This window comes from Trachypithecus francoisi, unplaced genomic scaffold (assembly GCF_009764315.1).
Source record: "Trachypithecus francoisi isolate TF-2019V2 unplaced genomic scaffold, Tfra_2.0 Lachesis_group21, whole genome shotgun sequence".
In the NCBI taxonomy this organism is placed as follows: Eukaryota; Metazoa; Chordata; class Mammalia; order Primates; family Cercopithecidae; genus Trachypithecus; species Trachypithecus francoisi.
Genome location: NW_022681467.1, coordinates 42,505,218 through 42,520,189, shown reverse-complemented (window position 1 = coordinate 42,520,189; position 14,972 = coordinate 42,505,218). Strand labels below are relative to the sequence as shown.

The 14,972-nt window shown below is 43.6% G+C and overlaps 1 protein-coding gene and 1 pseudogene across 2 annotated transcripts in view; one reads left to right on the top strand and one right to left on the bottom strand.

Moving 5' to 3' along the window:
- EYA2 (EYA transcriptional coactivator and phosphatase 2) overlaps positions 1–846 on the bottom strand; it is a 299,299-nt gene extending 298,453 nt beyond the window's left edge. The window contains exon 1 of one of the 2 annotated variants that reach the window (XM_033186638.1): positions 480–846. The gene's annotated coding sequence lies outside the window, so the exon portion shown is untranslated. The remainder of the gene's footprint in view (positions 1–479) is intronic. The other variant, XM_033186636.1, reaches the window with a different exon arrangement.
- LOC117068318 overlaps positions 175–14,972 on the top strand; it is a 43,656-nt pseudogene continuing 28,858 nt past the window's right edge.

Genomic DNA, 14,972 nt, shown 5'->3' with positions numbered 1-14,972 from the left:
GTTCCAGCCCCATCCCAGGATTCCAGAGGTTGGCTCTGCTTCTAGGTTACCCCATAAACACTACCTGAGGGCTTGAGTTGGTGGAATGGGGGAGCGCCCCTTATCGCGAACCTCCGGGACCATAAATCGAACAAAACGCCAAGGACCCAGCCGCGTCTACACCGCCTGCGCGCCATGCACTTGTCCCGCGCGCGGGAGAGCAAACTTCAGGGTCGTTGCCCCAAAGCGCAAGGGGAAACTGGGGCCCAGAGCCTGGGAGAGCCTTTCCCGAGGGGGGGCTCTACTGCTGTCCCCTCTGCCCTTGTGCCTTCGTGGCCCTGGGAGGCCGGTGCGCCCCAGAACGCCCCGACAGCTGCGGAGGCCCCGCTTGGCGAGTGGCGGAAAGAGGCGCAAGGCGAGGGGGTCCCGGTGAACAACCCCCACCCCGCCCGGCGAATCCCGGCGGGCGGCCTGGGGTGGGCGCCGCGGGCGGTACTCACCGCGCGCAGTGGAGAGGGCGCCCCGACGCGGTGCAGGCGGGCGGGCCGGTGCGGGTCCGAAGAGGCCGGGCTGACTGCGGCGGGCACGTTGCTGTCTCTGCCGCTGCCGCTGCCTCCGCCTCCTGGGCTGCCGCGGCTGCTGCCTGCGCGGGGAGGACCGGCCCCTTCCCCTCCCTGGGCCGGGCCCTCCCTCTGCCCCCGCCCGGGTCCCCGCGCCGCTGCGTGGGCGCGTGGGGGCGCCGAGGCGCGACGCTGGGCTCCGCGGGCGCACACACCCGGCGGCTGGACGCGGGGCGCGGGGCTCTGGCTCTGCAGCTGCCGCCGCGCCGCTTCCTGCGCCTGCAGCCGAGCAGAGCGCGCTCGCTCTCGCTGGTCCGGGAGGCCAGGGCCCAGCCTCCTCCCCACCCACCGACACCCTGCACCTCCTCCCTCCCCGGGGCAGTACATCCTCCCTGCAACCCAGGCATGACCCCTGTGAAAGGAACGACGGCTCGGAGAGGACCTCGGTAGTGACACTAACATTCATTCACTCAACCACCCATTCATTCATTCAAAATATATTGAGCATCTACTGTGCCAGGTACCGCTCCTGAGAGACTCAGCTAGAGCAAGACAGACTAGTTTTCTGCCCTCCCGGAACTTACATTCACATGGAGAGACAAACCGTAAACAAATAACCAAGTAAAGAAGCAAGACAGTTTCAGAAAGTTACAGTTACAAGGAGAAAAAAATATATACATATCTGCTGTTGGGGAGTGGAGGAGAGGCGGTCATTTTAGCTAGAGCAGTCAGGGAAGACCTCTCTGAGGAGGTGACATCTGAATTACGAGGAAGTGCCACTGGTGTGGTATTTAGGTGAGAACGGTTCAGGGGTCTCCCCAATGTTTCACCCATTTTACAGCTAAGGAAAGTGAGGTCTCAAGAGCTTAACTGGTTTAGTGAAGGTGAGAGGTATAGCCCCCTCCACCTACATGCCCAAATCAAGGCACCCCACTTACTCCATCCTCTCATAGCCACCCCCCTTTTGGTCTCCCTGACAATGAACTGTGTTAATTGGAGTCTATGCAGCCTTTCCTACCCCGTCACCCACTCTCTAATGTCTATGAATTCCACTGTGGGATACTCAGGATGCTTCAATCCAAAAGCAAAATCAACCACTGTCATTTGTTAAGTGCAGTAAAAGACAGGGTACCCAGGGGAATTTGAATTTCAGAGAAACGAGGAATCAGTTGCAGTACATATCTTATGTGATAGGTTGTATGTGCTTACATTTACAAAGCATTTCTTGTTTCTCTGAAATTCCAGTTTAACTGAGTGTCCTATATTTATACTTGCAACCTTAAGCTCATCCAATGCCCAACTCTTCCTTAACTCATGTAATCTCCAAGAGGGACCCCAAGGTGGCTGCTGTCAGCACACTCATTGAACAAATGAGCAGGTCCAGGCTCAAAGAAGGCAGAAAGTGACTGAGCCAGAAATGAAATTCAGGCCTGGCTAACTCCAAAGCTCTTGCTCTTGAGCCATAATCTTCAATTCCAGTTGTAAGGTTACAGGGAAGCTGATGGAGGTTAAGTTCTTGGGCCCCTGACTTGCTTGGACTCCTTTCTAAGGGGACTTAGAAAAGTGTTCAGATGGTTGCTTGTTGATGTAAAGCGTACAGAAGTCCTTTGCTTTGGACCTTTGGCTGCAGGCAGTAGAGCTTGCTCTCTTTCCACTCCGACTCCCCACCCCCAACTTGCCCTTGAGTAGGGTGGTGGCTGCTGGCATTTGGGAGGAAAGTTGAGTTGGGAATTTTGTGATTTTGTGGTAATTTTCAGCTTCTTAAAATTTGAATTTGTTGTGCTTTTTTTTTCTTAATTTAAAGAAATAATCGTTTTCTTATCTAATCTTGGACTCATAATTTTGTACTCTTTTTCTTGAATAGGGGCTGCAAATTGCACATGTTATCAGGCTTCACCATTCCTGGACCCACCTCCGGTCATAGCTTACTCCGCTTTCTACTCCCTAAACTTCAAACAGAAGCAAATGTATTCAGTAAACATGGTTGTTCTCTTCCTTGGGCCTGCTGCGGTAGGCTTGGAGACGGCTCTGCTTCTGGCTTCTAGAAACAGAATGTACATGTGTACTTGGCCTTGATTTTTTCATCACCAAAGTGAAGATAACAGTACTCATCTTATACTATTATTGTGAAAATTCACTGAGCTCATGCTCATAAAACACTTTCTACTATGACTGCAGCTGGCACTAGCAATTGCTCAACAAATATTATTACTGTACACACAGCTTCACTTCCCATAGTATCTTTGCTAAGTGTTCCAAGCCATTATAAATTGAGCCTCTTAATGACCTCCAGAAGTGTTTAATTTGTCTTGGCCTATGGACTTTAACTTTTTTTCTAAAGGAATACACTGGAATAGAAAATATCAAGTGAATTGTACGCGAGAAGAATATATATACATACATATACATATAGTCACATGCATACATATGATGATCCCCTATATAGTTACATGCATGCATATGTTCCCCAATTTATGATGGTTTCACTTAATGATTTTTTGACTTTATGATGATGTGAAAGTAATGTGTGTTCAGTAGAAACCATAATTAGGATACCCATACGACAGTTCTATTTTTCACTTTCAGCAAAATATTTGATAAATTTTGTGAGATATTCAAAACTGTATTACAAAATGGGCTTTATGTTAGATGATTTTGCCCAACTGCGAGGTAATGCAAGTGTTCTGAGTGCATTTAAGGTAGGTTAGGCTGAGCTGTGATGTTCAGTAGGTTAGGTGTATTAAATGCATTTTGAACTTAGGATATTTTCAATTTACAATGGAGAGAGATATATGTATATATGTATACACATATATGTATACGTATATGTATATACGTATACATATATCATATATACATATATACACATATATCTGTATCTATATCTATATCCGTATCTATATCTATGTCTTTGGCCAGGATGTGAAATGTTTCTTCCTGTGGCTCATGGGGAAAAATCTTGAACACTTGTTAACCAAAGGTACCCCATAGAATGCAAAGGGTTAATCTATTTCCTTCATACCATTTTACTCCTTCCCCAGAATCTGGCCCATTATTTCATAAATTGCGGACACACCCCAACGCCCCTGAGAGATAAGCAGGAGGCAGGTGCTTATTAATTTTATTTTTCCTTCTCTTAGTGCTGTGATTCTCAACTCTGGGTACACAGAATCTCCAGGGAGAGCTTTTAAAAATCCCCATGCTGAGGCCCCATCCTAGACCAATTAAACCAGACTCTGGGATGGAACAGTGGCATCAGCCTTTTTTTTTTTTTTTTTTTTTTGAGATGGAGCCTCACTCTGTTGCCCAGGCTGGAGTGCAGTGGTGTGATCTTGGCTCACTGCAACTTTCACCTCCTGGGTTCAAGCAGTTCTGCCTCAGCCTCCCAAGTAGTTGGGATTACAGGCATGTGCCACCATGCCCAGCTAATTTTTGTATTTTTAGTGGAGACAAGATTTCTTCATGTTGGCCAAGCTGCTCTTGAACTCCTGACCTCAAGTGATCCACCCACCTCGGTCTCCCAAAGTGCTGGAATTACAGGTGTGAGCCACCGCACTTGGCGGGCATCATCCTTTTTTAAAGCTCCCTAGGTGATTCCAACATACAGCAGAGAAGGGAATCCCCATCTTTGGGAGAGTAAGACCTTGACCACAGAGTCACAACAGATGAGCAGAAGCTGATAGGACTTAAGGTCCCCAATCCTTATTCACAACCCTGAAAATTCAGCCACCTTCCTATGTAGAAGCACCCCCTTTCTGTCTCTTTCTTCCCTTGCTATCTCCTTGTTAAGTATTTGTCCTCATTTGATAACAACGAGCAAAATAATCCCAAACAAAATTTGAAAGTGCTAAGCCATAAAGTAGATTCTTTGTGGTGTAGTCCACAGGCATGCCTACCTTGGAGTAAAAGACATTCTCCCCACTCCCCCCCAAGTCTTCCAAGTAAATGCCCTCTAAAGCCAGAAAACCACATTAATTTTGAAAACTATGAACCTCACAATATATCCAATGTATGTATATTCACTGTAGGATATATATATACATATACTACAAACACACATGTGAATTCTATGTGACAAATCATGCCCTTTTTTCTAAACACATTCCTTTCCCACCTGTAAAGATCACCTCTACAGAAAAAGCATTCAAGTTTTAAAAATACATTCACTTAAACCTTGGCTCTTTCCAAAAAGGATTTGAGGCAACATACAAAACCATATATATGGCAGCAGAATAAAGAAAACAAGAAAAGCAGATAACAGGGAAACAGGAAAGAAAATGCAAAAAGTCAAGGTAACGTTTGCACACAAAATGTGGACTAGAAGGTCCTGGACACTTGTCAGTGGAGAACTAAGAATTAGATGCTGAGCTTCCAGGCAGCCAGTGCAAGGACAGAAATGTGATCAATTACATCAGTGGCTTTCAAACTTTCCTTTATTTAAAATCTAGCATGTATAGAAGTTCAGTATGGAAAAAGGAGGTGAAGGATCCCAGCCACAGCCTTATGCCTAACCCCTTTCTCCTGTAGGTAGGTGAAAAGGTCTTGAAGGAACCCCCAAAGCTCTGCAGAGTCAAGACTAAAAATCATGGATTTCAAAGTGCTCCATAGTGTTCATGATTCTTTTTGTTTTGTTTTGTTTGTTTGTTTTTGAGGCAGAGTTTCACACTTGTTGCCCAGGCTAGAGTGCAGTGACACAATCTCGGCTCACAGCAACCTCCGCCTCCTGGGTTCAAGCGATTCTCCTGCCTCAGCCTCCAGAGTACCGGGATTACAGGCATGCGCCACCACGCCCAGTTAATTTTTGTAATTTTAGTAGAGACGGGATTTCTCCATGTTGGTCAGGCTGGTCTCTAACTTCCGATCTCAGGTGATCCGCCTGCCTCGGCCTCCCAAAGTGCTGGAATCACAGGCGTGAGCCACCACCGTGCCCGGCCAGTGTTCATGATTCCTAATTGCTCTATGAGAAAGGAACCAAATGATTTGGGCAAATCAGAGCTTTGCCTGATATTGATACAGGAGAGAAATTTTCTCGTGGGTCTTTACAAAAAAGGCAGTATATCATACCGTGTGTATGTGGGGACGGGCAGGGACTTTTTGCAAACATTAAAAAAAAAAAGACAGACACACAGAGAGAAATCTCACATCCTTCCTAACCCAATAAGACAAATACAGGCATGCTTCAAATGTCTCTTCAGTAAGTAGTTTCCCAATAAAATGACTTTGTTTTTTAATACTCAAACTTCCTAGAAGGCACATTTCTCACAATTATCAGATGAATATTTATAAAGAAAAACGGATATTTGTATCCCCCAAATTCGATTCAGCATCTCCACCAAAACATCATGCAGGAAAAGCAGCATGTCAACTACCATTGAGAGAACATCAGAATCACATTTAGAAAACTGCACCAAGACGCAATGAAAGGGGCCTGCAATCAGATGTAGTGGTGTTGCCACAAACAAACCAATTATTTGTTGAAAACTTTCCTGATGATTTGGTGATCAGGAAGCTATGTTTTAAACATTTTATATCCTAACACACTGCTTTGGTACTTACTGGTAGACATTTGCTGTGGTTTGAATGTATCCCCTCCAAAATTCAGGAGATGAAACTTAATGGCCAATGTGATGGAATTAAGAAGTGATTCCAGGCCGGGCACGGTGGCTCACGCCTGTAATCCCAGCACTTTGGGAGGTCGATGTGGGCGGATCACGAGGTGAGGAGATCAAGACCATCCTGGGTAACACGGTGAAACCCCGTCACTACTAACAAATACAAAAAATTAGCCGGGCGCCTGTAGTCCCAGCTGGAGGCTGAGGCAGGAGAATGGCGTGAACCCGGGAGGCGGAGCTTGCCAGTGAGCCGAGATCGTGCCACAGCACTCCAGCCTGGGAGACAGAGCGAGAGTCCGTCTCAAAAAAAAAAAAAAAAAAAAAGGAAGTGAGTCCTTGAAGAGGTGATTAGGTCATGAGGGTTCCTCCCTTGTGAATGGGATTCAGGCCCTTCTTAAAAAGCTTGCTTCCTCTTCTCCTTTGGAGGACACACCAACAAGTCGCCATGTTGCAAGCAAACAGCAGCTCTCACCAGACAACCAAACCTGCCGGCACCTTGATCTTTAACTTTTCATCCTCCAGAACCCTAAGAAATAAGTTTCTGTTCTTTATAAAATACCAGAATCTCAGGTATTTTGTTATGGCAGAGCAAATAGACTAAGACAGCATTTTAAGTGCTTACTTCTATTTCAAGAGAGTGAGCTGAGATCGTGCTACTGCACTTCAGCCAGGGCAACAGAGTGAGACTCTGTCTCAAAAAAAAAAAAAAAAAAAAGATAAATTACACTTCATCAAAGTTAAAAACTTTTTTGAGGCAGAGAACATTATCAAGAAAGTGGGTCAGCACTTGGGGAGGCCAAGGCAGAAGTATCTCTTGAGTTCAGGATCTTGAAGAGGTGATTAGGCCATGAGGATTGGGGTGTTGGGGGCTTGGGTTGACCTGTCACGCATTATCATTTTTCCCATTTAAAACAATGGGAAATCTACTCTTGGGTGCATTTTCTGGCAGAGCATCAGAACTTCAGGATCACCAATGTTCAGTGGGAGAGGTTTATTCACTCATGTGATGAGGAACATTTGAGACACCCAGGCATGTCGCTCCTTCTGCCTGCACCACCCCTTCCTGACATAGTCCTGTGGTTTTCACCCTCACTCCATTCAGGTCTCTGCTCAAATGCCTCTACCCCAGAGAGTCCCTGACCACCCTGTTTAAAACAACATTCTCCTCTAACTGTTCTTCCTCCGTGTCCTCCTCACCCAGCTCCACCCTGGCCCTCTCAGCTAAGCACAAGAATCTCTACCCCTCACCTCCTGGCCATTTCCTTCCAAGATCTGTCACTTTTTGCATTCTCTTTTCCCAAGAGAGTAAAAGCAAATAGAATGAAGCCAGAAGGCTTATTAATACATTTGACTTGTCGTTTTGCCTGGCTTTTAGCTGGATATAATGTCTTGGATTGTGAATGGAGTCAACTGATCTCAGCGTGCATAAGTGGAATTATCTCGGAAGCAAGGACTGAGAGACACCAGAGATCTCCAGAACTCAGATGTTGTTCTAAATTCTAGAAGATTTTGTGGTCCTGAAGACGTAAGGAGTACCTGAAGAGACTATAGGAGCCCCTCAAGGTCAGAGGTCTAGAGACCTTTGGAGAGTGGGACACTTTTGAGAGCGAAAGGAGCATTAGTAACAGCATAAACTAAGATTGTCCCCAGCAAACTGGGACAGATGGCCTCTCTGCCTGGAACCACCTTTGCAAAATTATGACTGAGACGGTCAAAGAGATCTAACTTAACCATCTTGCTTCTAACCTCTAATTCTCTTATAAGGAATCTACATTATAAGGAATATATCTGTATAACAGAATCTATAACAGATATATGAAAATGTGTCTGATACATGTGGTGGATTTCTGCCAATCTATAGCTTGCCTTTTATTTCCTCAATTTTGTCTTTTGAAGAATGACAGTTTTAAATTTTGATGTCATCCAATTTATCAATATTTTCTTTCATGGTTTGTACTTTTTGTGTTTGAAGAAATCTTTGCCTACCCCAAGGTTGCAATGATTTCTTCTTATGTTTTCTTCTAGAAGTTTTATATATATATAAAACTTTTTTTTTTTTTTTTGAGACAGAGTCTGGCTCTTTTGCCCAGGCTGGAGTGCAGTGGTGCGATCTCGGCTCACTGCAACTTCTGCCTCCTGGGCTCCTGGGTTCAAGCGATTCTGCTGCCTCAGCCTCCTGAGTAGCTGGGATTACACCTACACATATTATATACACACATATAAGGAATCTATTTTATAAGGAATCTATCCTTCTAACAGAATCTATAACAGATATGTGAAGATGTGTCTGATACGTACATTGTACATGTTCTGAGTACCAAAGACACGTGATGTATCAGACGTATCTTCTGAATCTGTAAGGAATCTATAACAGATCTATGAGGAACTTTTACAACTCAACAATTAAGAAGACTATTAACTCAACTTTTAAAATGGGCAAAGATTTCAGACCAGCACTTCAAAAAGAAGATATGCAAATGACCAACAGGCACAGAAAGAAATGCTCAACATTAATAATCAAGGAAATGCAAATTAAACTCTAACAAAATACCACCATGTATTCAATATATTGGCTAACAAAAAGATTGGCCAGACCAAGTGCTGGCAAGATGTAGAGTAACTAGAACTCTCATTCATTGCTAGTGGGAATGTCAAATGGCGTAACCACTTTGCAAAACAGTTTGGCAGTTTCTTTAAAAGTTAAACATCCCTCTGCCATCTGACCCAGCTATTTGACACCCAAGAGGAAGGAAAACACAAATCCACACAAAGACTTGACTTGTACACGATTGTTAATAGCAAGTTTGTTTGTAACAGCCCAAATCTAGAAACAGCTTAAATGTCCATCAGCAGGTAAATGAATAAACAAATTGTGGTATATCCATGCAATAGATGACTATCAAATTATAAAAAAGAATGAACTATTGGTACACATATAATGCGGATGGATGTCAAAACCATGGTGTTGAGTGAAAAAGGCAGAACCTTCCCTACTGAAAAAAGAATCATGATTCCATTTATGTAATTTTTTTTTTTTTTTTTTTGAGACAAGGTCTCACTCAGTCACCCAGGCTGGAGTACAGTGGCGTGATCTCAGGATCTCAGTTCACTGCAACCTCTGCCTTTTGGGTTCCAGTGATGCTCCAGCCTCAGCCTCCCGAGTAGCAGGGGCTACGGGCTTGTGCCACCACACCCAGCTAATTTTTGTATGTTTTGTAGAGACAGGTTTCACCATGTTGGCCAGGCTGGTCTCAAACTTCTGACATCCATCAGGAGATCTGCTCACCTCAGCCTCCCAAAGTGCTGGGATTACAAGTGTAAACCACCGCGCCTGGCCCATTTATGTAAACTTCTTAAACATGTAAACTAACGTATAGTGACACAAAGCAAATCAATGATCATCTGTGGGTGGGAGTGGAGGGATGAATGGATTACAGAGGGGCACAGAGAAACTGGTGGGGGTGACAGAAAAGTCCAGTGTCTTGATTGTGGTGATGGTTTCATGGTGTATTTATCAAAAATGATAAAAAAAACTTAACACTTGAAGTATTTCCAGTTTATTGTACTTTAATTATATGATCAATACAAATATGAAAATATTGTAATATGGTCATATGAGTTTCTTCATTAATGCATTAAATAACAGGATCTAGCAGCAAGCTAATTTTAAAGTTAGTGCTGCCTAGAAAAGTTATTTTGAGATACAACAACCATAATGTGACATAAAAATCACCTGTAATCCCAGCACTTTGAGAGACTGAGGCAGGTGGATCACCTGAGGTCAGCAGTTGGAGACCAGCCTGGCCAATGTGGCAAAACTCTATCTCTATGAAAAAATACAAAAAAATTAGCTGGACATGGTGGCACACGCCTGTGATTCTAGCTACTTGGGAGGCTGAGGCAGGAGAATCGCTTGAACCTGGGAGGTGGAGGTTGCAGCAAGCCGAGATTGCGTCCCTGCACTCCAGCCTGGGTGACAGAGCAAGAAATCCATCTCAAAAACAAACAAACAAAACAAAACCAAAACCTGTCATTTCTATGGGTGACAGAGTCACAGGTCCTGCTAACACAATTGTGGTTTGTTGTTTGTGTTCCTATGTGAAGAGAATGCCAAATTTCAGTTAGAGGTTGGTGAGAGTAGAAATACTTTTTTTCCGTCCAAGTTCACGAACCCTTTTAATTGTATTCACAAACCCCAGATTAAAAAGTCTAGTTGGAAGCAAGCTTAGGTACCCAGAAATATGATAATCTCCCGGGAGGGAAGCACCTTTAAATTCCAGGAATATTTAAAGTTATTTATAGGAATGTCCTATATGGGAAAGTGATTTTATCAGGAAGCATATGTAACAGAGATAAGATTCGGAACTAAACATGGAAATATTTGACAGATTCAGCATCACTGAATTACTATTCTTTTTGTTAAAAAGGAATCATTTGTATTTAATAATTTACATACTTTAAGAGCCTTGTGTTTAGGAGGCTTCGGTCTGTAAGAACAACGTGTTGGTCAGACTTGTTAATCGTAATTTAAAATGGAATCAAATCATTGCTTAAACGTGCCATTTTAAAACAGAAATCTCACTAAGCCAATATGTAACCACTGGAACATTTAAGAGTTTAAGATTTGTAGAAATGTGATTTATGAGATTTATAAGTACTTACCTGAGAAAGCAGAAGTGTTGGACAGTTGAAGTACTTGAAAACAAAGTCCAGAATATCAAATTTAGAAATGCAGTTTAAAATATTTGAAAGCATTTACATGTTAAACGTTTGAAGGCTAAGTTTATAAATGAGACCAAATATGAATCAATGACGTTCTCAAACACAGTGACTGATTTTTGTTATTCTATTCTTATATTTGGAACCACAGATTTGAAAAGGAAACATTAAAACTCAAGAGGGAAACTAGGTTTGGTAAATTGCAACTTTAGTCATTCAAAATTATTTCCTAGAATGTGTGTATAGCTTATGCTGTATACAAAACCACCCAAACTCATACACGACAGTGTGGATGATTGAAAATGAACGAACACAGAACATTCGGGGTCCTTCCCTCCTCCTGTGTTTATTTTTGGCCTAAGCAGCCTAAGCGTCCCTCCTGTCCCCTGTCTGGGCCTCTGCCAGTGAGGAATTAGCCACAAACACAAGAAAATTCTTTTCAGTGACCTAAGAAGACGAGAGGTCATTCATTATACTGGGCTTAGGAGCAAATTTAAAATACTGAACCACTTAATTTTTCAAAACAGAGGAATCTAAACAAATGCTCAGCTGGTGAACAAATGTGCATTCATTGCCAAAAACCCAGTTGGTTTGGACAGCATTTTTCCCTGGTTCCTTCAGCAGAACTGAATCCCTTGGCCTGCCCTCTCCAACAGTGTAGACAGATCCCAAAGGGGGAAACACAGCTGTACCGTAAGCATTTTTTAGCAACCTACAATATTCATGGCAGTTAAACACCAACATGCAAACTTACCTTCTTACAAGATTATTGGGAAGATCAAACAAAATAATCTTTTTATGATCTCCCGAATTGGAATGATTTCTTCCTTTACCTAGAATTCTCTTTCAGCATTCAGTGACTGAATTAACGAAGGTGTCAGTTTGGCCACTGTGACAGAAGGACATCTTTAAAAAGTGGCTTTTATATCGCTCTGGTTTGAGTGTTTGTCCCCTCCAAAACTCATGTTGAAACTCGATCCCATATTCAGAAGACTAGCTTGGGGGCAGCGGTTCATGCCTGTAATCCCAACACTTTGGGAGACCAAGTTGGGAGGATCACTTGAGCCCAGGAGTTTGAGACCAGCCTGGGGAACATAGCAAGACCCTGCCTCTCCAAAAAATGATAAAAACAATTAGCCAAGTATCGTGTTGCCTGTGTGTAGTACCAGCTACTTGGGAGGCCGAGGAGGGATGATCACTTGAGCCTACTGTACTACAGTCTGGGCAACAGAGCCAGACCTTATCTCTAAAAAGAGAAAAAAATCTCAGAGGACTATTTGAAATAACTTGTACATTAAAAAGATCTGGAAAAATTTATATTTTAGAAAAGAAAACATATATGCATATAAAACATATATTCAAAAGAAAACAATTATATATTCAATATATAGTGCATATAATACTATATTGTATAATATACTGCTATACTGTTATACACTAGTATAGTATTATATAGTATATACTATATACTATACTATATAATACTATACTATTATACTATTAAATACTATGCTATTACATTATTTCATAGTATAATATTAGTATAGTATATATGTGTATACTATACAGTATTATATATCATATGATTATTATTGATATACCAGTTATTTTGCAGAATGCGCCTCATTTAGATTAATCTGACATTCTCTCACGATTAGATTCAAGTTATACATCTTTGGCAAGAAGACCATTGAAGTAATGGTGTGTTCTTCATAGCACGTTTTCGATTTGTTCCCTTAATGGTGACATTAACTCTGATTCCAGTTAAGGGGGTGTCTGCCAGGCTTCTCCACTATCAGGTTCCTCTTTCTTCGTTTGTAATTAAGAAGTGTTTTGTGTGGCCAGTGGGAGCCTCTTCCTGCTGGCTTCCGTGTCCTCTTGACATGTCCCCATCATTCTTTGAGTACTTCCTTCTTTTTTGGCTGAACAGGTACTCAAGTTTATCTTCTACTCGTCTTGCGCCAGATCTAGAATTAGCCATTTCTCCAAAAATCTCCAGTTCTTTTTAGCAGAAAATAATTTTTAGAAACTGGCCAGGTGTGGCGGCTCATGCCTGTAATCCCAGCACTTTGGGAGGCCAAGGTGAGAAGATCACTTGAGCCCAGGAGTTCGAGACCAGCCTAGGCAACAAAACAGGACTCCATCTTTACAAAAAATAAACTAATTAGCTGGGTGTGATGGTGCACACCTGTAGTCCCAGCTACATGGGAAGCTGAGGCAGGAGGATTGCTTGAGTCCAGGAGATTGGGGCTGCAGTGAGCCGTGTTTGCACCACTGCATTCCAGCCTAAGTGACAGAGTGAAACCTTGTCTAAATAAATAAATAAAATAATTTTTAGAAGCCAAGGTCTGGGTGCTAAGCGTGTTTGTTGTTCCTACTGTGCAGCTGCTCTCAGGATCTCTCCATGGACAGAGCTAGATGCATGCAGATGTACAGACACATGTACACATGCATACACTTACATCAATATTTATTTCTGAATCAATTTAAATATATTGAAAATCATGACTTTATACCAGGACTGGCACACAATTTTCAGGGTCCAGTGCAAAATGAAAATATGGGGGATCCTGTTCAAAAAGCAGGAACGAAGAGCCAATAAAGGTACTAAAATACAAGCTCTTCCCTTCTTCCACGGTCTCTCTCTGGATTTGTCACAGTGGCTTTTATTTGCTACTTCGCATCTTGCATGAGGATACTCCTGGGGTAAAGGCAGACACTCACAGGTGCCCAGGGACCCTACACTGGGACTCAGAGCAAGTGCAGCCTACCAGCTGCAGTCTCTGCTCCCAGTCCCCAGACTGACGTGCTGTGCTCCTGCTGGGGCACGAAAATTAAGCAAGGCATCCACTCTTCCCCTAGACCCACTCCTCTAACCCACAGCAGGTGGGCAACCTCAGGGATGTTGCAACCTCTGAGCCAGGACATGGCTAAGTATCTGGATTGTGGGTGGGGATGGTATAGGCGTGCTCGCTGTAGGCACTGAAGGCAGAAGATGGCAGTGGTTGCTGGGTGGGGAGGGGAACAAGGAGGCTGGGAGGGGTCTGAGGAACCATGGGAATTGGAAAAGGTGGCTGAGACCCTGATCCTGGGGAGGCGGGGAGATGGTGGGACATGGGACCGCTGCTGAGCTGAGGCTCCAAGTCAGTGTGCATGCCCCATTGTCCCATTACACTTGACTTACGAAGTACAAATTCAAAGATTAAGTTATTAAGAATTTCAAGACAGTGATGGTGCAGCATAAACACCCAAGTGTATAACCCGGCACGGGGCCTCATGCAAATGCACGGATCACACATCCATGATATCAGCCCTGGCTCAGACCATAGTTCAATACCAATCCAACGTTTCGGGGTCCACTCTGTTTTCTCCCTTTACATAATTAGTACTGCTTTTCCCAAAAGTGAGAAAGCTGGATCCTTGAGATATTTACTGATTTGCTCATTCCCCCTGTTTGCAATCCAATCCATCCTCCATTCAGAAGCTGACCTCACCCTGCGGGGGTTCTGGCACCTTGTCCAGGAGCTGCCACCCTCCAGCAGGCATACCCACCTCCTCACTCTCAGGCAATGGGCACCCACCCTGTGCAGGGTAGCATCCCCGCAAAGTCACCCTCCTCACTCCCTAGGACTCTGGCTCCCCTGCCAGGCTCCACTCCTGCTTCTCCTGTGGGGAAGCCACCTCCTGCCTGGGGGGTCAGGTTTTCTGTGCTGGACACTGCCCCACCATGGGTGCCTATCATTTTTTGAATGGCTTTTGCTTTGAATTGATCAGGAATGGAAGAGAAAAGAAGAAAGGCAAAGAGGAAAAGGGAAAAAATGGCAGAGGAAGAGCCCCACATGATTTTTCAAGGGTGACAAGCTGATTCTATAATTCATCAGAAACAGGAAATATCTGACAAGGACATCTTAAAAATGAATAACAAATTACCTGATCAGATATCAAGACAGACAGGGGAGCTATGATAATTAAAATGGAAAAGTGTTGGCATAAACAGATAAATAGGCCAGGCACGGTGGCTCGCACCTGTAATCTCAGCACTTTGGAAGGCTGAGGCAGGTGGGTCACCTGAGGTTAGGAGTTGGAGACCAGCCTGGCCAAC